A 21,009-nucleotide genomic window follows, 5' to 3' on the forward strand; every position below is an offset into this window, starting at 1 on the left:
GGCAGTAAACCATTGCAGGGAGTGATGATACTACCGTATGCAGGTATCCGCTTCTGATTGGCACCAGTCAGTGTTTATGACTTGAATCCAATAAACTACTTTTTGTAGGTTTGCCGCCCAGTTATAGCACATCAGATTGGGTAGGGCCAATCCCCAATCTGCCCTATGCCTCTGAAGCTGTTACCCCATAAAAATGTGGATATTGTAACGGTTTGTGCTAGCTGGACCCAAAAGCAGACACTTGAGACAGGCTAAAAGTTCAAAGGATTTATTGAGGACTGGGAGTAGGGAGGTTGGGGCTGGCTGGCAGTGCGGGGAAAAGTCCTTGTCCATGAATTGCTGATGAAGTGAACTTGAACAGGGGAGGCAGGTCAGCAGAGTGAAATCCTTTCCAAAGGAGTGACACAAGGAAGTAGCATGCATGAGTGATCCTGGATCCACATAGAAATTGGTTAGCACAAAGGCAAACAACTCAGAAGCAAACACTAAGGCAACAGCAGCCAAGATACTACCACGCATGGTGAGCAGACAATCTGGCGAGGAGTAGATGGAAAACCAGAGTCTCTATACTGAGTGCTGATGAGGTGATTGAGCCCAGGTGAAGGCCAGGTTGCAATGAGGAACAGGTGTGGAGCCAGCCAGCCGGGAGGAGTGAAACGCCCATGTCAAGTGACAAAGCAGGGAGGGGAGGGGGAGAGCGGCAGGGAAGAAAAAGAGAAAAGAGACACAAAAATACGTGTCATGGCAGCCACTGTGACAGATATCAACTTATCAACAGATCTGAAAAAATATTTCAAAAGAGAAACTTTGACAATCTGAAATAGATATAAAAATCTGGGTAGTATGTTAATTTTAACACATGCAAAGTCTGTGTATATTGGTAAAAGAATAACAACCCCTGATAAAACCTGTTTGATCCATGGAAATTATGTCTGTCATAACACTGAATCTGAATTTTCTTCCTGAGAAAGATTCTGATCTGCTGAGGGTTTGTATCAGATTATCAAGCTCACGCTATCTTTATCACCAATTAATCAATAATCATAATCTATGTGTACATTCTGATTTTTTATAATGAACACAGAAACATATAACTAGTTCCCTGGTAACAACAGTATAGTATAGCTTTGCAACTAATTAAGAAGATGTTGAAATACTGAAAACAAACACAGCCTTGACATATTGTTGTGTTCGGCACTGTGTGTGCACATCCAGCATACAGAGAGCAACATGAGAATGTTTCTGGCTACAGTACCTAACTCATGTTAGCTTATATCATGGTTCTTATATCTGGTTTCAAATTGTTGCATTGTAACATTACCAAGATTAATTTAATTCAATGTGAAAATCAAAAATATTGTTTTAATATGGCTTGCTTTTGATTATTTATATAGATTATAGATTTGCTTGTGATTGTGGTAAAAAAAAGTACACCTCTTCAGTGGGGGTTATTTGCAGCCTTGTCTACTTTAATATACTACTTAATTGTTTTTGCCTTATACGATTTTGATGAAATGTCATTGCTGCATGGGTTGTGTTTAGTGGCAACATTTGTTACAGTGCATGAGGTACTATGTTCTTATAACACACTGAAGTCATAGGGTCTGGTTGGGATAGATAATGGCTGTACAAACCCAGGACTTTGGCTGTGGTCAAAAAGTCTTTTCCTAACCACTTTTGATGAAGATGTGAAGGAGAATTCATAAAGAAAAGGCAACCGCGGTGCTAAGAGAATCCGACTGCACTTACACTGGGCTATGTAATTATGTGACGGCAGGTGTTATTGATGTGGGTCTGCCGTGGTGAAACTAAAATGTTCTGAAGATGGACTACAAAAAGCGTATCTTAGATACTTCGCTGCGTGCGTTCTTACTCTGTTGTTTCATGCAGGTTATATAAACATGGACAACATGGTGAAATATATTACTTCATTACCAAGGTCGGAATTGAAGTGTAAAAAAGGAATATAGGCTACCAGTCACTAAACTGAAATGAAATTGTCACATTGAGAATGCTTGCTCACGCTCACCCTCCTGAATCCCAATTATTGTAGGAAAATAAATGTTAAATGTATGTAAGGTAGACAGAACATGTTACTACTGTACATATGATCATTCTTAAATTTCAAACACGATAAATTAAAAACATCATCTGACTAAAAAAGTCACATATCACTTTTTCTTGAAAGACTGTGTTCTTCTGTGTCATGTTTAATATGCCGATTATGATCTGTTATGAGCCTGGGCATATCATAGCTTAAGAACCATCACACAACTCAGTAAACACCTTGAAATGTTGACTTGATTGTGCTTTGAAGTTGTTAAGGTTGATAGAGGCTGTGGGTCTGTGTACCCTCCGTCCAAAGCTGGGTTCAACTTGTTTGAAGTGCGTTTCCCCATTAAGAGAGACGCTATCTGTCTGTCTATCTGTCTATCTGTCTGTCTGTCTGTCTGTCTGTCTAAGCTATGAGCATAGCCAGTGACAATGTTTTGAGATGCAGTAGTAGCAGATAATATAGATATAACAATAAAAGCGAAAAACAAGTTGTTTCTGGTTCTGGTATAATTTCGTTTCCAATTGCCGATTTGAAGATGAAAACAGGAAAAGCATGTGAATTTCTGTTTTTTTTTTTTTTTTTTAATTCACACAAAAAATGGAAAAACAAAATAATGCGTTGTATATATGTTTATCTTGTTATCAAACAAGTTGAACTCAGCTTTAGACGGAGGGTACACGAACTATTGTGGATGTGTAATGTGGGTTTAAGCGTTTGAGTTTGTGAATGGTGCATCGCTTGGTCGCTTTAAATATTGCTGCCGCAAAGAACTTTGGGACGGAATTATCTCCTTTCCTTTCATAAAGGATGGTCAAGTGTACCCTGTGCTGAAGGAGATTAGAAAGGAAGCATTGTGGCACCTTTCCTTAGCATTTAGAGAATTCGACAAGATCTTATCATGGCTGCCACTCAGATGCTTCTTGGTCATTTCACTCAGTGAGGAAACTTCCTAAGCAAAAAAGACTATTTGACCGCAGTCTTTGAAACTGGATATCAGGATTTGCATGTCCTGTGTGTGGTTAGGTTTAGGCTACTAAACACTTGGGTTAATGTTAGGGAAAGATTTTGATTTTAATCCTGTCTCGTGTCACTGTTTACTATTAAAATGTTTAATCTATCTTTCGCTATATGCTCTGAAAACCTAAAAATAACAATAAAAACAGGTATCATGCTTAAGTTGCCATGAGCAGAATCTGTAAGAAAACAAAACAAATAAATTATCAGGATTAAATTTCTTTCAAAACATGCTGCATTTGCTGTTGCCAATTAGTACTATATAAATGTAATTTTTAGAAGACAGGATTGTTTTTCTCACCAGTCCTCCTAAAAATCATTAAAATCATTTTTCTTTAATAAGTTGCAAAATTCATATTTTTTCATATAAACTGCCATAACTTTTGAACATATTGTGAAATTGCAACCGACTTTGACAACACAGGCACATGTCTAGTTGGAACAATCCTGCAAAATGTGTGCACAGTTTGCTGATAGGTGGCTATACAGTATAGTATTAAGAGATTAATTTCAATGGCCATTTTCTATGTATTGAAATAAATTCAGTGGATATTGCAGCCTTGACAGGGCTATACACATGCTGAGTAGCTTTTAGTCTCTCTCTGCACTAACTCCCCCTTGTCAGAGGCATACCTCACCAGCCAGTTCAGCTCCTGTTCTCCCTGTTACCAGCTGTTGCTGTGAAGTTCCCTGCGAGCAAAAACTTGAGCAGTGCTGGGATTTAAACCTGGAGGATGTGATAAAAATATGATAATAGATCAGGCAAGATTTTCGTTTCACCAAGTTCTCTCTGGACTTATCTGCAGTGGGAAGCTTAAGAAAAGCCTTGGGTACACACAGCCAAACAGCAGCGGAGAGCTTAACAGAGATGGTCCTCAGATTTCTCTGAAGCATAGAGAGGATTACCTGGTACAGGGCAACAGGGTTCAAGATAGCATCTCTAACATACACAGATTTTGAACTCTTAATGTGCTGTATATTCACATCCCAGAGTGACTTTTTGTTGTTGATAAAACAGCTTTTGTTGGCAATTTTGCCAAAAAGGTAGAATACATTTGAATACACATACAAATGTAAGAAAAGAACAAAAGTCTATAGCTACACTCGCAGCTCAGTGAGGTTGTACAGCAGTGCTTTGAGCTACATGCTAATATCACCATGCTTACATGCTCACAATGACAATGTGAGCTGATGTTTAGTAGGTATTATGTTTACCATTGTCATTATCTTGGTTTAGCATGCTAGCAGGCTAACATTTGCAACAAACAAATGCCAACCTGATGGTGATCCTGTGGGGAGCATGATTATCTACATTTCATGGAAATCCATCCACAGACATTACACTCTAGACCGAAATGGTGGACCAACCGACTGCCTGTCATTCCCATCCCTAGAGCCTCGCTACTAGTGTGGCTAAAAATAGCTACCAATTATTTTATAGTGTAGTGCAGCATTTAAATTTGAACATCACAAAACTATATGTTATCTCAAAAAATATAGTTCTATTTTGTTTATTATCCATCTGCTTCTGTACCTTATACTCCTTTCATCTATATATTGGCATTGTACAAAGCATGTTACAATGTACTGGTCAGGCAAAATGAAATGTGTTATCCCAAATGAGAAATGACATGTTTTGAATGCACAAAATGCATTACAGAATTGAGGTTTTCATGAAATAGAACCCCATTTTTTGTTTGCATTATTTCAGTAATAGCCATTCAGCTTATTTATATTCTGTAATTACCTCTCTATATAGTAGTTTCCACAGTTAGTGGCAGGACCCACCATTCCACACACTGGATTCAAATTGCCCTCATATGCACGAGGGATTCACAAGAAACGATGCAGCATGTAATTCAGTGTTACTGTTTTTAATTTATCTTACTTATATCAGTCTCACTGTGTACTATCCTACAGCTGTATCAGTTACTGCTAATGCAAACCCAACAATTTCTACTGCCACTGCTTCACATTAAAAATGTCAAGTGGTGAGATACAGGGTGGCTTTTATTGTGAAGCTGTCATGGGGAATGGAATGTATTTGTAACCTATGATTCATCAAAAATGCATCTATAAACTAGACAATGGTCAATTTCGGAATGTTTGCCAACAGGGAGTCTGCATTACAAACTTTGGATTATACAAGAACAAACAAGAAGGAACAGCAAACAGAGCTGTTAGATGAAGAGTCGCAGGCGACAGACTGCACAGCATGAGTTCATTTGGTTGGGCTGTAAACAGATACACAAGTCACGCTTCTGTTGTACAAAGTAGCTGCTCAAGGAACGTGTGCTGTATGGGTGTCCCCACATCAACCAGGACTAAACAGACAGATCACCATTTTGAATTCTAAGAATTTGCTAATCGTGTCATGTCAGAAAGGTATAAAAAGCAAGTTTTCAACTTTTCATCATCATCACTATGCTTATGCACATGAAGATGTCCCAGTACAAACATGGTGTCAGAACACAACACCAAGAGTGGGATACAAAAAAATATACATTTGTAAAAAATAGATTTAACAAATCAAAAAAATAGATTCAAGACTGAACTGACTTCCCCAGACCACCCTTTGTCTATTAATTACCTTTTGTGTGCTTGCTCTTAAAAACAGGTACAGGTCTCAGGGGCTCACTGGCAAAACCATGCACCTATGGCATTCTGGGGGCTTTGTCTCTCTTCTTCTACCATGTTTGTCCATGCTGTTCTCTATTTTCCTGCTTCACATCAACTTTGACAACCCAATTTACCTGAAAGGAGCTAATTCATTTGAAAAACAAGGCTGCTGTGGACTGCAGCTGTAATTACTGCTACTAAAACTGTTGTAGAGCAAGGCAATTTCCTCACTGATACTGTGACAACCTGAAGCTGAGACTGAGAACTACAAGGACAGGATACCTTTAACTGAAAGTGCTACATGACAACAAGAACAAGACAACTTCATCATCACAGAGAAGTTTGTAGTAAGACGTTCATGTGACTGTTTTATAAAGTTCTCATGGTAATGATTTAAGGAGAAAGAAAGGTTACAATTAACTACTACTACTACTAAACCAGATTACTTGTCTGATTACAACCATTTATTTAGAACCACAGCTTGTCATTTCTACATTTCTCTTTGTGTATGGCCTGTTAAACAAATTTGATATAACATGTTATTTAGTGACCATTAGATATGTTGGTAGGTTTATTTCTCAACTTTGGACAGAGCCAAGCTAGCTTATCCCTTTTGCTTGTTTTTATGCTAAGCTGAAGCTGCATTTCAGTAGTTGTTTCATTTCCCCTTGTTAACTTCTCCTCAGCCCTTGGTAATATGTAACAATATATGTCATGTCACACAAATATGTTCTTCAAACATTTGTTTCTTTTGCCAAACTGAAGGTGTATTTATTTTCTCAAAAACTGTTTTTTTGAAAAAAAAACAACAACCCCAAAAAACACATGAAATTTGTGTTTAAATGAAAACAGTCTTTGCAATTCTATTTAAATTCACTGAAACTCACCAGTCATAAGTATGATAAATAATAACTTACAAAAATACATCTCTACCAGAGACTACCAGAGAGTCAGCAGCTACAACAAAAATATTTATCAGTTTGTGCTTCCAGGCACCTTTCTCTCCTCCTTGTAATATTGCTCCCACCAAAGGATCTCTACGACTTAACTTTGTTGGTGGACTGGGCATCTTTTCTGTAGAATGCAGCCTTTGCTGCTCACACCTTTCCAATTGAGGATGCAGGGATGAAGTGTCTTGTGGTGGTGGTGGAGGAGATGGGATTCCTCACAAGAGATTTCAGGGGGATCTGGCAGACAAGTGGCTGTGCTGGGTGATGGCTGAGCTTGCCCTGTGCATGAGGCAATCAGGACTGGAGGACTAATCGATCGTGACCCAATTGCCTCATGCATCGGGGAAAACCACTGCCAGCTGTCTGCTGTTGTCTCTCCCTGATCGGTCCCTGCTCCTGGAGGAGGGGGGGGGGGGGGGGGGTTCAGGTGTTGTAGATGGTAAACCACAGCAGTAACACAAACATTTTCTAATCTTTTTCTTTTCCTTTTTATAATATGAATACATTTGTTTTGTCAGTACTGTAGCTTACTGTTACCAAATTTATGCCAATGACCTTTTTAAGATTCTCCCATTTCTTGGCTGTCTGTCCCCTTGTCAGCCTCCCCTGCAGTCCCATCATCTGTGCAATTTTCCTGTTTGCATGGTAGGACAATTCAAGTCATGTCTACCAATTGTACATTACCATATGTTGTATATTACAGATAAAATTAACAGCATAACAATCAAGACGTGTCTTTGGAATCATCTTGAAATCCATTCATAAGATGCAATACAGTGATATAAATGAAAACTCACTCCCAGGCCATTCGGAAGCATTGCGCTTCCCCGTAAAAAGAGTCTCATTGCTACTTCTCAAGTTTACAAGGAGCTCTGTCTCCTCTTCAAACACTATAACAATATGAAAACAATCATAGCTATTAAAATGTTTCATTAAGTCGTACAACATCAACACAGGCATAGCAAATAAATCGATGCAAATGTAAAGTTTGTGCGTGAGATAAATAGGCTACATTGAACTATAAAAGTTTTACTTTATGACAAATGAGATGAATATATGTAATATGTTTGTGTACTTACATTTGTATAATGTTTGCTCTGACGACTTGTTGGCATTGCAATAAGTATTAATGGAAAAACTTACCTTGCTCAATTTATTCATTTTCTCCTTCTTTGGTGGTAAGCAACCAGAGTTTTACGTACATTACTGCCACCTAACCATGGATATATTTTTTTAACTCCAAATGCATAACTGCAATGCATTGTGGGTGATATACACCTCTGGAGTGACCATCATTTTTGACTCCCTCCCTCAGCCCTCCGAGGGTCGATCTCACTAAGTTCACTTCAGTTTTTCAGACAAATGGAACGACACTTATGATGGCGGCAGGGATTCCCTCGAGGACAAGTGCCGAGGTCAGACCACTATTAAACCACTATAGTTAAACTACTATTGAAACGCAGTGTAAGTGTCTCTAGGGTCTAGCCACACTTAATCCACAAATATGAGAATTGTCAGCATTGCCAGCTATTTCTAATGGAAAATATTTACAGCCTGCTAGAAGAAGATGTCACCAGATGTCATCACATGCTAATTTGCACACGTGATATCATTATTTAGTAAATGTTTTAAAAAGTAAAATAAAAACTTTGAAATACATGAACTTAACCAACTCTAAGTAGCTTTGTCATTTATTACTATTATTCAAGCAGTTTCATTTATGCATCTAAATACATGTAATTTTGAAAACTTTTTATGTTGAATAGAGAAGACACTGGAGGAAACTTATTCTTGTAAATGCATTATGTCAAGTTAACTTACTTGAAGCCTGTATGCTGCTTCTACAGGGATGTTTTATAGTCACACAAAGACGATGATGGTGATAATCACAGTTTGGGTTTCTAAAATATACTCCTAGTGGATATGCATGTTCCATGTTCATATTGTTCATAGATAAATATGATTATTATATTACCCAAAAGATAGAAGAAGATCAGAAACGTATCACATCTTAGATTAATCTTGATTTACACAAATGGGTCCATATCTATGTAGAAAGTCAACTGAGCACAATGGGATTGTATTCAGAGATCAGATGGCACTTACAAACAACTTCTAGATATAATCTTCATCATGAAACATACTTTTATTCAATGAAAAAAGTTATCCAAAATGTATTCCAAGCCGTGTCAAAGATGAAGAAATGAAGGACAACAGTGAAAGCAACACTGCCATCAAGATATTTGTAATTGCTTCTCAGTTATTTTTCTGATTCTTTTGAATGTTAAAATAACAAACCTGTGTCTAGATACACCTGCCTGATCTCTTCCTTTCAAGCTTGATATGGCAAACTCGTAACTGGGTCACACAGTGTTCAGAAGCTTTTGCTGTGTCCTGCATCTGCTCTCCATCAGTACTGAGGGATTTCCAAACAATTCATTGTGATGTGCAGTCCACTGCCTTCTCTAACTACATCCACTTATGCCAGATGTTTTGTTTTTTTTGCTCTCTAAATGTTAAGAGCGCAATTACATCCAGGCAAACTCATATACCTTCCTTCTACTTAACTGCGTTGTGTAAATTCAACCTGACAGGTCATTACTAGCAGCTGTAACCATGGTAACAATGATGGCAAAGGCAAATATTTTCACCTCAGGTTGAAACACACCGTTTCTTTTTTTAACTGCGGTGGAGGCAGATGAACATTTATAAATACTATAAGTGCTTCCTTTTTTCTTACACTATATGACATTTGGTTTGAATCATGAAAAGTCTGGCACCAAAGTTCCCTCCAAAGTGTGTTTATGAGTGTAAACAAATCCTATTCCCTCAGATCATATAATCTGCTCCCAGGGGATCGCTCATAAGGTGCATTTGCTTCATTTTTGGCATTTTGTGAGCGCTGCAATTACAAAGCTCTACATATTCATGATCTTTGAATTGGATGTTGGCTGATGCTTGTGTATGTGTGTGTGTTTATTTGTATGAGAACCTTGCAGTTAAATATTCAACAATGAACTGTTTAGTCAGCTGGAAAGTCAGCAGCTTGAATCTACCTCATGTGTGAATAAGGCTTTCTTTGCAAAGCACTGGCTCTATAACAATCCTTTTATAATAATTACAGATAATGATGGTGGTGGGGGGTTTGGGCAGAAAGGAACAGAACTTCTTATGCTGTGGTAATAATGTTTTATTCACAAAGGTAAAGCACATCATTTCAAAGCAGCACAACCTCCCAGCCAGCCCGGGGCAGCCTGCACTAAAAAATCTGGACCCGTATTTCTCAAACATTTCAGGACTAAGGACTAAGAAGGACAGCTGACTAATTTAGCGAGGTAAATGTAAAAACGAGGTAAATATACTATTTGTAGAAATATGTAGAACAGATGAAGAGTCTGTGTTGTGTTTATTTTCAGAGCGACAGAGAGTTGAGCAAGGCCAGTGAGGATCCTTCCAGCCTCTGGATCCCTTCTAGGGGTCAGAGAGGAGCTGGAAGACAGCGAGTTATGGACCGTACTTTGACATCGCAGGGCACTCAGGGCCAGAATAACAACAGAAAGGCTGCAGGCAGCACAGTATGGTTGAGAGTGATAATACTGCTCAGTGATACCACCTCATATCAGATATTTATTTGATCATTAGTACATTTCTAAAATTTTAATCAATGCACCTTTAAGACTTTTTAATACTGATTAAGACCCAATCTGTTTAGAAGTAGTGGGGGACCTCATTATTGAATGATGTGTCACTCTACATTGACATTTGTGCACCCCAGTAATGCAGATAGCAGCCTACACGTACACTGATGACAGAAAACAATAATAAAATGAATGTCTACAGTTATAATATTGAGCAGGATTATCTTTTGGTTCAGTCTCTTTATCAAACGCTAATATCTGTGGACAGAGTGTTGATAAGACTGCTGTTTCTCAAACTGAATAGAGAAGTCTGTTAGATCAACCCTCCGTATATTTTCGTATTGTCGTAGATGAGGAGGATTGGACTGAAGTTACCTTTTAATGTGCGCTATCTCTTTGTCTCATAACTTCATCAGCTGGAAGAATCTCTTCTACCCAATTTAGCGTTCCTCTTTCCTCTTTAATTGATTTCCAACACTTCACTATAAATGATAGTCAGGATTTCTAGGTTGGCAGAGTTAGGAGGCAGATTAAGAGTAAGGACCCTCGACTTGTATCAAGATCCAGGCCATTTGCCCATAACACCAAAGGCCATCATCTTGTTTACAGCCATTACCATCTGAGTGTTGATGCTGTGGTAATGCTTTTGTTTAACATAAGCATCCCCATCAGTGTTTGGGGAAGTGATCTTTTTGTGCCTGCTCTCTATGACACCTCCAAGAAAACCAACAATTTGCAGGAATGCAGGTTGTTTAACCAAAGCTTAATGCAGTGTAGTGAGGAAATTAATGAATGTATGAATTATCAGAGGCAATAGCAGGGTGGTAAAAGTTTGATTTATCAGACATCAGAAAATGTTTTCTGTGATAGACCTGAATTATCTTTGGAGGGGGGTTATGTATTTTGTGGTTAATATTTCTAGGTTTAATTTAAAATGATCTTGTTTATGTTTTGCATACTTAATGTTGAGTTTAAGGCAAACTGTTGATCCAGTGTTCATTTGTAGTTCATTTAGTTTAGTTTGTCTCAATATGCAAATGAAAGAACAAACTGGAACGTAAAGAGATTAAACACTTGGACCTTAAAACAATCTTCACAATTTCTGATGGTAATGGGAAAGATGGGAATCTTTCTTATGAATCCCATATGACATGAACACAGCATGATAACAATATGGACTCTGTAACACCATACAATCTGCAATTCACCATTCAAACAAGGAGCAGAGGATTAGTTAGGTCAGTTTTGTCTTGAGATCATTAGGTTACTCAGTTCGGTTGCTGTATTTTGTTGACCTCTTTAGGTCTCAACTTAATTAGCCTATTCATCACTTTTGCTTTGTCCTTTTTTGGGGGGGGTAATAGGAACTTTTTTGAAACTAAAAAATCTGAGTTCTTTGCTCTACTACTCAGCCCCTATCAGCGCCCCCCACAAGAAGATACAAAAATAAAAACAACTCCACTGTCTGTAACCCATTTTTGGTTTCCACCACAGCTTGTCACCAAATTCCACCTAATTATATCACATTACTGAAAATAGATTATAATGAATGTTGAGTGATTTGACTTTGTATGAAAGAGCGCAGCATCAGGTGCAATAAGCTGCTGTCACATTGCAATTTCACTATTTTGTTGGACAGCAGGGAGCTTAGGTTAAGATAGAATAAATGTTCATAAATGGTAAATAGATTGCAAACATGTAGGCTCCATTCACGCAAAATGAGACCATCAGCAGATGTTTGCTCTCTGTGCTCTAACTTGTGCGAGGCAGAGAGTAGTGAAAGGCTGGAGAGAGACAGTGACAAACAAGGCATTGAAAAGTAACTGTGAGGCTGAGGACAAGTAGATAGAGAGGGAATAAATAAATAAATCAGAAAGAGATGGAGGGAGTCATTTTACCCTGAGATGTCACTTGAGCAAAAAGTAAGAGAGGTGCTGTCAGTGCTGGGGAAACTCAGGCGTAGGAAGAAGAGAGCACTAAAGAGAAAAGTGAGAGTTAAAAAAAGAGGAACCTTTTTTAGAAATTCTTCTTTGTGACTCCAAGATTTCAGGTTTGGGTTTATTTTTGCCTCACCTTTTCACCATCAGCCTTTTCTTTATGCTTCTCAGAGTTGGAAGGGAAGATGTGAATCGTTCAATTTTTGAGTGCTCGCTCACGTTCTTCATCTCCTTAGTCTCAGCTGCACTGAGTGCTCGCCACACTCCGTTTCATTTCACTTCGTTTTAGTGCTGTGTCCCCCTCGGTGAGCTTTCGGCGTCAAATCCCTTAAACCTCACTAGGAGGTTGTCATTTATTACAGAGCCACACGTTTCTGATTAAATAAAGAAATCCCCACTTCAGGCGAGAAAGAGTGGTGTCTCTGAGCCGTGATATTTTAGTCGAGTGTGACTATCACTGGGCGGCAGGGATCTTTGGATTTTGGCCTTCCCGACTAACTCTGAATACACACCCAGCTCGGTCCACCATTTTCATACAATAACCAGGACAACAGGAATTTACATGCCCCTTCATAAACCCACCAAAAGCAAAAACAAAAAATACAATCCATATTAGATATGGAAATATAATCTCTGAATATGGTCAATACAAATGATGCTGATTTTCTAGAGTAGAAGTAATGGTTTTCTGAGTGTAGACCTGTCCTGGGTATTCACTCGATTTGTGTTAAGTTTGGAAAAGGTTATGTAGCTCAGTTTTCTGCTCTGGTTTCAAGAAAAATTCTACTGTGCTGATTAATTAAAGTACTTAAAGCAGCAGTTCAATGGACAAAAACACCTTTTAGACATAGCTGCAATTGAACTGAATAAACTTCCAGTGTTCCTGAAACTCATTGAAGCAGAGAGAATTTTTAAGCAGGCTGTTGTAGCAGGGGACTTTAACCATATCAACTTAAGGACAGTATCCACTAAATTTGCTCAAAATGTGCCATTTCACAACAGGGGAAACAATATACTGGACCACGTGTATACTCATATTAAAGGTGCACTTTCAGGACTGTTTTGAAACAACTAATCATATATATTGGGAACTGACACAGAGAAACACACTCCTGACACAGAGGAATACATTACCACACTTATGGACTACATCAAGCACTGTATTGATAATGTCACCATTAAAAAACAGTATGTGTATTGATCCAATGATCCAACTTTTTACAGCACAGCTAGAAAAAACCAGAGGAAAGGAATCAAGGAGGTAAAATATACACACAAACAATTCACTAATTACTAATTACAAGGGAAAGGACTCCTATTCTGCAAATGGTGACATCATCCTGACTGAGGAATTAAATACCGCCAGATTTGACAAAGATGACAACCTACCAGTGATGCAGGTGTTACCATCTGAGGAGAACACAGCATTGCCATTAAAACAACATGTATTGTGGCACATTCTGTGAGGTGTCAACCCACACAAAGCAGTTAGTCCAGACAGTGAACCTGGGCGTATACTCAGGGAATGTGCTGATCAGCTGTTTGAGGTATGCGCTAACATCTATAACCTCTCTCCATCACTTGCTGCGGTCCCTGCATGTCTCAAAACATCAACCATCATACCCGTACCCAAAAAATCTTCAATGACCTTCCTTAATGACTATAGACCAGTTGCACTCACCCATATAACTGCAAAAAAATAAAAAAAATAAGGGACTGTTTATGGCAGACATCAAAACAACATTCCACCTGCCCTTGACACCAGTTTGCCAATAAGGCAAACCAATCTACTGCCAATGCCATTTCCATCGCCCTGCATACAGTATTGGAACACATGGAACAGAAAGATACCCATGCCAGATTGCTCTTCATTGACCATAGCTCCACTTTCAATATTATCCTACTCAATAAATTGGTCACCAAACTATACCACCTGGGGTTCAGTGCACAAATCTGTAACTGGATCCTAAGTTTTCTGACCAACCGCACCCAGCCTGTTAGACTTGGCATCTGATCCTGAATATGGGATCTACACTGTTCTCTCATGACTGTGCCCTATGCTATACATTCAATTCCATCATCAAATTACCAGATGACACAACAGTTATTGGATTAATCACACACAACAATGAAACACACTAGAGAGAAGAGGTGCAAAGACTGTATATGTGGTGTCATAATCATAACTTCGCACTCAATATCAAGAAAACCAAAGAAATCATCATAGAATATAAACACACCACTTCTCATAAATGGTGAGGCAGTGGAAAAAGTCCCCAGCTTCAAATTCTCATTACAGAGTAGCTGACCTGGACCACCAACACCTCCATGATAGTAGAGAAAGCCTAGCAGCGCTTGTACTATGTGAGGACACTGAAAAGAGCAAACCTTGCTATGCAATAGAATCTGTTCTGACTCACTGCATCACAGTGTGGTATGCAAGCTGCACACAGGCAGTTCAGAAGTTTCTACAAACGATGATCAACACAGCACAAAATATCATTGGGACGGAGCTACCTACCATGAAAAGCGTATATAACTCATGGTGCCTCTGACGAACTCTTTGCATTATAAAAGACTTGCACCATCTCAGTCACCATCTCTTCAGCCTCCTGCCATCTGGCAGAAGATACAGAATTATAGCTGCTCAGTCTAGCAGACTGAAGAACAGTTTCTTCCCCAGAGCTGTTGTTCAATTGATCCAAGCGCCCACTGCAGTGTCCCTCGCACTTGCATAACACTTTTAACTAACCTGGAGTGCAATAAATAGCAATTTTTAAAAAAAAAAACTATTATTATCAATATAGTAAAATATATATATATATTAATATACTGGTATTATGTTGTTTTTATTTTAATTTTATTTTAGCCATTAATATTCTAAACTATTTTACATTTTATTTTTTTAACTGTTGTGATTTGTTTTAAGTGCTTACATTTTATCAACGTCATGTGTTGGGAGCTGCACTATAATTTTGATGTCTTGAACAATGACAATAAAACTAAATCTGATTCTGATACATGTAGCCTACATTGTAATACAACTCAAATGGCATAGCAATAAATTAAGCTTTGTGAATGTTCAACCCAGAAGACTATCTTCATGCTACTCCATTTATTTATTCTCACTCTCTCCCTCTCTCTCTCTGTTCCCGCAGATTTTGCCACGTCCTCTGTGAGCCAATCCTCTCGTCACTGTCAGATTTTTAAAACTGTTCCTCTCTCTGCTGTTGTCAGCTGTCATTTCAGTGTCAGACCTTCCACTGAGCTCATCAGACTCCTGCTCCACATCTCATCCATCCAGATCTTCAGCCACTGCTCTCACGCCTTCACCACCACCACCAGTGTCTAGACTCCATCGTGGGGGATATTCCTGTACAGCTAATGGCATGATCACTCCCTGAAAACAATGATGTCACAATGGGATCTAATCGTCAAAGACATATTTCTTTAACATTCCCTATTGTGCATACTATGTTAAATTAATTTAATTTAATTGCTCTCTAAACCTCTCCTTCAATTGGGTCTCTCCTGATTGAAATACTGCTTTGTATGTTGTTTGTTGACTCAGGTTAAATGGTGATTTTTCAGAATGTACTTTGTTGTGGTAGCGTTGTAGTGGAGCATAGTAGGCTATATGAAAAGGTGATTCTTGTATTTTGTCCACCTCACAACTCAACAATCTATAGTCATAAAATTGCCAGTTTTGCTTCTGCAAAATCATTGTAAAATGTTGACAACCAAACTTACGCTTGTGCTATGCACTTGGGTCCTATACAGAAAAATGTAGAAAAAGTAGAAAATAATTGTTTTTGACAAATAAACAAGAGAATAACTTAAACTGATCCAGCACCAGACACATGCCAGTGAAAACTAGTGAACTACAAATGGTCAAAACCTTTGTACAGCAAATTTTTACCACTGCATCAGTCAGCAGTTTGTGATCATAGACTGTAAAAAATAATGGACATAGCCACCGTGACGTCACACATTTGTTTGTGTACTCCCATTCTGAAGCCTCGAGTTTGCATTTTGACCATCATCATCTTGGATTTTTGGAGAAGTGACCATATTTGGACAAGACGGTGGAGCTGAGCCTAACACTAGCTGCTAGCTGCTAGCTGCTAGCTTGGTACATTTAAAGTCTATAGTTAACTGTGATAATGCTAATGCTAATGCTAATTTTTGCTAGCTAAAAACAGGCTTAAAACCATTAAAACAAAAAGCACTTTCCGGAAAAACTGAATATCAGACTCCTTAGTGGGTCTTTTAGTACAACCAAATGCTGAACAAGACTTTTTAGGCAACAAAAATGTTTACTTTCATGAACTGAAAACACTGAAAAACTGAAATACCAACAGCTATGCCTATACTCTGTGAATCTGGTTTTATGCCATAGTTATGTTACCTAACCAAGGTTGTCACAGTGGTAGCAACTTGCCTGTGATGGCACCCCACTTGTCATACTTTTAAGGCTTTATAAAATTTAAATGGGTGAGTTATATAAAAATTAAGTTATATATAAATACAGTTGTCATCAACGGGGAAATAGCTATAGAGACCAAAACCGTTTTTTGTACCAGGCTGTGAACATGTTCATTTCTGCTGTAAAGTTCAGCATTTAAACACGGGAGACTATGGGGATTGACCAGGCTGCAACCTCCGGGGCTGGAAAATGAAGCCAATGCGGAAGTGCCAAAAACTGCAGTTCCTTGAATGGCCACTTGAGGCTGGCTCCAAAAGCGAGTCAATCCCCATAGACCTCCATGTTAAAATGATCAACTGTACAGCAGAAATAAACATGTTTTCAGCCTGGTACAAAGAACGGTTTTGGTCTTTATAGCTAATTTCCCCATTCATGACAACTGTATGGGGGGTGAATTTTTTTATAACTCACCCGTTTAAATTTTATTAAGCCATAAAGTTATGCATAATGAAGGACATTGCTGCTTTGAGTGACAGGTCCTCCAGCCGCTAGGTGGCTTGTTTCAGCCATCGGGCCTGCCTCTTTGCCCATTTTGGATTGGCGGGGAGTTAGGCAGAGTCATGCACTGCCAAGATGGTGATGGCCGGAGCAGCTCATTTTGAGCTTCAAAACTGCTCCTCAGAAACCAGTGGGTGACATCACAGTGACTACGTCCATATTTTTATACAGTCTATGGGATTGACTCACTTTTGGAGCCAGCCTTAAGTGGCCATTCGAGGAACTGCAGTTTTTGGCACTTCTGTGTTGGCTTCATATTTCATCCTCAGAGGTTGCTGCTTGTTTGTGATAGTTAACTCTTAAGGCACTGATCTCCCTGATAGAATCTATCAAACTGACATGGCAATTCTGATGCCAGCCACAGTTTTTAAAGAGCTCAGTTAAATGTATCACTTAAAGCCATTGTTACAGATAATCTGTTCATTGTGGACAATGAATGGCCCACAAAGATTTGATTTTTTTGGTGGTATGACAGGTGTTGTGAGAGCCTGTGGGGCTAGCTGAGCTACTGAGTTATATTCTCTCTGTATCGATTGTGCCCTTTGCCATCTCTTCCAAATTAAATCTTATTCGGAGGTTCTTCTTAGTCTTACCCCCAAAAGCAACCATTTGAACTTACATCATCGTTTAATTTTATCCTGTCTTTGGGCAAAAATATATTTGAATTTTGAACAGTCTCATGTTGGCACAGTTTAATTTCTGGCTTCTAGCTGAGAAACTTGTGAAATAAAAAACAGCTGTAAATACAATATCTGACATATTATCATGTTTTAAAGGTGCAGTGTGTAGGATTCGAAAAAATTTGAAAGGCCTTCTCTAGAAACAGGTTTGTCTTTTGTGGGCTACTGTAGAAACAAGGGCCCGCTCCCTATGTAGATATAAAGGGCTCATTCTAAGGTAACAAAAACACGATTGTTATTTTCAGGTGATGATACACTAATTAAAACATACTTATGAATATTATTAGTGTACAATGGGTTTATGAGAGCTTTTTGCTGAAAAAAACTGCAGCTGGAAACAAGTTTGACGAGAGCTGTGAGACTGAACCACACAGTTAATGTTCAGGCCATAAAACCAAAATATTGAGCAAAAAGATGGTAAAAATGCTCCGTAGAGCTGAGGGGAACTGCACTAGTAATATATAAACATATTTTGTAGGATATGTTTGACAGGAGTCTTCTCATCCTCCTTCCCACTACTCTTTGCCCCAGGTAAGAGCTTTATCTAATAATTTCTTTTATCAGAATGTCTTGATTTTTAAAGGACAAACAAATCTGTACCCGCTTGGTGTCTCCTGTGGTGTCTCATAGTGTCTGTTTCTGTTGTTTTGTATCCACAGACATGCACAAAAAGCAGTCTTAATGTGTTAATTCATACCTTGCTAGCAGCAACAGTCTCTCACTGGCCTAAGGCAACCTTGCAACCCCAGGTTAGAGGAGTGAATAGCCTGCATGATGACAGATCACTCCCATAAATCTACTGAAAGAACTTCTCCATGCTAAACATTCCTGTTGAAATTGGGCATTGCTACTTTTGTGTGTTGATGCCTTGTTCATGAAACTTTTGCAACCTTGTGCCAGAGCAGCTTCTAATCCCATTTCTGAAGTGTAACATTATAGTGTCAGTTCCTTTTCAACAGTACTACAATCCCAGAGGTTTGGGTATATTGTTTTTCAGCCAAATAAACACTTTCTCTTTCATCTCTTTTGAGTTTCAGATGTATTCTTTGTGTGTGTGTGCCTTCTTAGTATCCTGCGGTCAACAAATCTGGTTTGAAGTGATCATAGAAATTTGACAACCAACTCTCTGCATTCTTCCACTGGTCTTGGCAGCTTGTTGACAGCACTTACCTTTCTGGGGTCGATTCTCAGCCCTCATGCTGTCAGCAGGTGTCCAATGCGGGGCACTTCCTGCCGACACAGCGTGAACTCGTCAGCTTTCAGCTTGATGCTCATTCCCTGCATCTATTCAGAGAGTTTTTCTCATCATCTCTGTTTGACTACTTCACTGTTCAACCATCATCTGGAATCAACACGTCATCTGCAATTATATACAGAATGTGCATGTCAGGTAAGCCCTCCGGCGCTTGAGTCAACTTCCTTTGATAAATCTCAGGTGCAGACAGATTCCCAGAAGGGCTTCAGAAGCCACAAAAGTCTGCCAGACAGCGTGCAGAGGGTGATTAGATGTCTTGATTTTACAGCTAATTTAACTTGCCAGAAACAATATTTAACATTAAAGACTGTGAACACTTGGCTTTTGACAGATAAGAGAGGATGCCATCAATATTGAGGAGAGAAAAGTGGGTGGCCTCAGAACCACATATTACATCCATGGTCTGTTATTTGGTGTCTTGTGCACACTTGATTTAAAAAATGTAACATTTTTCATGACTTCTGGGTCTCCATAGATCTCCATTTTTGCTAATTTGTCCACTGACCTCCCCCCAGTTTCTCTTTGTATAACCCTGCATGTGATTTCCATTTCCTTACTTCAGTCACCTTCATGGCTACCTTTGCTTTGCTGCTAGGTTTTGCAGCTCTGATCCACCACTAATCTCACACATGTAAAATTTTTAGTCCTTTGGGTATCTTACTTTGACCTCACTTTTGGCAACGGAGTGCATCTTGCTATTATACCTCAACAGCACTTTTTTGTGTGCTGTGTTAAGGTTCAGAGGGAGGTAATATTGCTGGTAGCTCTGCAGTCTATCTAAAATTTCACTGGCTATGTACCAGCATACCAACAAAAAGCTATTTTTCTTTTCTATTATGTATTTTCATTTCTTTGTGGTGTTGTTTATATATGTGGGTCTACCTGTGTCAACTCTCCAGGCGGGCTACACATCATATGAGCCATTTTGGAAGGCACAGACAAATTACCTATTTTCTCATTCATGTATGAGGATATTTTGTTGGTTGAAAGAGCGTCTGGAGGAAAATAAGAGAAACAATTGGAGTTCTTTTACGTTTTGAGAGGAATTTGAGTCTCACCTGCAACAGCCCTCAACAACATGCACACAGGGTTGTTGTGTGTTGATAGCTAGTTAGCTAGCTAATTTATGTGGCTGTCTGTAGAGAATAAAAACACTGTTCATTCAGTGCTCTATGCCATTTTAATTCATGTAAATGAGGTGACAAAAATGTGTTCTGTTCTCAGTGTAAATGCATCTTAAGATAACATTACCTTTTCCTATTCTTCCCCTGCTTGGCTTGAAGTCATTGTGGTTCTGCTAGCTAACTGTTAAGTCTTTGCTAATGTTCCAGAAAGTTTTCTATCCTAAAATGTTCAAAATGGCAGCTGTGGAATTTCAGAGCACCTCCAGATTTCAGGATATCACAGGTTTAAGTTTTTAAAACACTATTAGAGCATATAAATACTATACGAATTGTAGTGTGTCCATAATCATTGGCTTTTATATCATCAGCTTTTTCGTGCACAGCATAAACCTTACAAAGTAATACATTTACATAAACCTGCATTAACTAATACTTTGGCAACTTGGCAGTAAAAACAAGCTTTAAGCCCAACACTGACCTTTTAAGTTGATATGGCAGACTTGCTAGCAAACAAGTGCCTATGTCCAACGGAGGTGGCCAGAAATGAAGGTTACGATATTGTAACCCTTGCTCTATAAGCACAGGTGGAGCCATCTACTGGACTGTATGGGTAATACTCCACTCCATTCACATGAACGCAGTCACCCACTGACATTTGCATGTATGTAGCCGGCCATTCAGGACACGAATACTGATTACTTGTGTTTCACACAGTATAAAAGGCAGCGTCTCGCTGCCGCTTTCTTCTCAAA

At 38.8% G+C, this 21,009-nt stretch overlaps 1 long non-coding RNA gene across 2 annotated transcripts; it reads right to left on the bottom strand.

Annotated features, from left to right (window-relative positions):
• Positions 1–252: 252 nt before the first annotated feature.
• On the bottom strand, positions 253–20,468 carry LOC137182602 (uncharacterized). Of its 2 annotated transcripts, none has more exons than XR_010928355.1 (4): positions 20,385–20,468; positions 19,049–19,108; positions 3,704–3,797; positions 253–576 (listed from the first exon to the last, which is right to left on the bottom strand). It is a non-coding gene; the product is annotated as an uncharacterized lncRNA (long non-coding RNA). The 2 variants fall into 2 exon arrangements; XR_010928354.1 differs by having other exon boundaries at positions 19,049–19,238.
• Between the last annotated feature and the right edge of the window lie 541 nt (positions 20,469–21,009).

Source organism: Thunnus thynnus, chromosome 5 (assembly GCF_963924715.1).
Source record: "Thunnus thynnus chromosome 5, fThuThy2.1, whole genome shotgun sequence".
NCBI classification, from domain to species: Eukaryota; Metazoa; Chordata; class Actinopteri; order Scombriformes; family Scombridae; genus Thunnus; species Thunnus thynnus.